Below are 632 nucleotides of genomic sequence, written 5' to 3' on the forward strand. Positions count from 1 at the left end.
CTCTCTTTCTCTCTCTCTCATACACACACACACACACACACATACACACACTCTCGCGCGTTCATATTTATACAAAAAGAAAAGCAACATATGTCTTGAAAATAAGATGACGTCTTGTTGATGATATGAAGATCTGTCAATAACACAAGTGAAAACATCTCCACATCATAAGACATTGATTTTCAAAAACCATTGATTTCTAAACGTTACTGGAGTAAAAGTTATCATAATAGGATCAATTTATAAAAGACTTGTCAAATCTTCAATAATGTTTGAATTCTAATACATATATATATATATATATATAAATATATATAAACACACACACATACATATGTATATCTACGTATATATATATACATATATATACTCACACATATATATATATGTGTGTGTGTGTATACTTACATATATATCCATTGATATAGACATATATTTAAGTAGACATATATAAATACACATACATATGTAGAAATATATATGTATATACACACATATATAAATATATTCACATACGTATACACACACACACACACATATATATATATATATCATATATGATATGCATATATATATATGTATGTATATATATGTATGTATATATATGTATGTATGTATATATATATATACAT

This window comes from Octopus bimaculoides, chromosome 12 (assembly GCF_001194135.2).
Source record: "Octopus bimaculoides isolate UCB-OBI-ISO-001 chromosome 12, ASM119413v2, whole genome shotgun sequence".
NCBI classification, from domain to species: Eukaryota; Metazoa; Mollusca; class Cephalopoda; order Octopoda; family Octopodidae; genus Octopus; species Octopus bimaculoides.